General features: G+C 40.9%; 1 long non-coding RNA gene across 6 annotated transcripts in view; it reads right to left on the reverse strand.

Moving 5' to 3' along the window:
* Positions 1-1157: 1157 nt before the first annotated feature.
* The window catches only part of LOC109371837 (uncharacterized), a 37546-nt gene continuing 37135 nt past the window's right edge, over positions 1158-1568 (reverse strand). For all 6 annotated transcript variants that reach the window (XR_002121942.1, XR_002121941.1, XR_002121939.1 and 3 more), the window contains one exon: positions 1158-1372. This is a non-coding gene — a long non-coding RNA (uncharacterized LOC109371837). The remainder of the gene's footprint in view (positions 1373-1568) is intronic.

Raw genomic sequence — 1568 nt, forward strand, 5'->3', positions numbered from 1 at the left:
TTGTCACATATTGTTGAGAATTCTCACCAGGGCATAGCCCTTCTCCCCCAAAGAAAACAAAGAGAGTTGAGGTTAGAGAAACAGGGCTGCAAAATCACACAACTATTTTCCAAGATAATAAATATTATACAATATTTTGCAGATCATATTGAAGGAAAGCAAAATTTTCTAAGGATATGGAATAATAAAGACAACTTAATAATTGAAGTTTGATTTTTAGTAATTATATAACCATAGAGTAGTATCAGAGATGAATAATATGGTCCAGGAAATAAAAGAAAGCAGGGAATAGACATTCCTGCAAAGACAGCATAGGACAGAAGCAGCATGGAACATTCAGAAAAGGATCAGAACCAGCACAGAAGCTGCCCTCCTTAGATACTCTGATGAATAGTTTCCTTGGATAAAAAGAGAAACTAGGGCTGGCCGAGTGGCTTAGTTGGTTAAGAGTGCGAGCGCTGTGCAACAGGGTTGCCGGTTGGATTCCCACATGGGCCAGTGAGCTGCGCCCAAACTGAGCTGCTGCTAAGCAGCCAACAGATGGCAGGATGGCTCAGGTGGTGAGAGCACATGCTCCTAACAAGGTTTCCAGTTAGATTCCCATATGGGATGGTGGGCTATGCCCACCTGCAACTAAGGTTGACCATTGCACNAAATTGCTTGTTATCAGATCCCACAACTCTTTTTTGGGTTTTACTACTTTTCCAACACTCTTCTGGGAGAGAAAGAGCATGGGATCCCTCTCTCTGTTATGATCCTCCACCCGTTCAATCCATTTCACCCCCCCACATAAGCGAAAAGTATTTATATCTCTAGTAAAGGGTTCCTCCAACCTAAGCACTGTTCACATTTTGAACCAGATAATTCTTTGTTGTGAGAAACTGTCTTTTGCATTATAAGATATTTAGCAGCATCCCTGGACTCTACCCAATAGATACTAACAGCACTCTCTTTCTCAAGTCATGACACTCAAAAACATCTCTGGGTTGGCCATGTGGCTCAGTTGGTTAAGAGTTAGCTTAAGAGCGTGAGCTCTGAGCAACAGGGCCACCGGTTCAATTCCCACATGGGCCAGTAACGCTGCGCCCTAGCTGAGCTGCCACTGAGTTGCCAAATATCCCAGAGAATCGGGGTGGGGTGGGGACAAAATCATTCCAGTGAGGAACCACTACTCTAGAAAAAGTCCCTTTTCAAATTTCACTTGTTTCAAATATTTTGTCTAAGCTCTAAACCCTCAAAATGCCCTATGGGCTTATCCTATCACACAAGGGCTAAAAGCAGGGGATTAGTGTATGAAAGGAGAAAACAAATGGTATATCAAAAAAAATTCTTCCTTAATAACACCTCTTCTTGATCATGTAATAGTTCCTTCCTGTTAAGTAAATGAATAAGAGCTTGCATGAAATCTTCACAAGAGCTATCATGTTGTTGCACTAATTACCTTTTTACAAGTGAGTACAGACTCATAAGACCGCCTCAGTATTGACAGATAAATAATCATGCAGTATATGCCCCTTCCTTCTTTTTGAGTTGATTAGTTTAACAATGAAATTATTATAAAATATTTC

This window comes from Hipposideros armiger, unplaced genomic scaffold (genome assembly GCF_001890085.2).
Source record: "Hipposideros armiger isolate ML-2016 unplaced genomic scaffold, ASM189008v1 scaffold_594, whole genome shotgun sequence".
Lineage (NCBI taxonomy): Eukaryota > Metazoa > Chordata > Mammalia > Chiroptera > Hipposideridae > Hipposideros > Hipposideros armiger.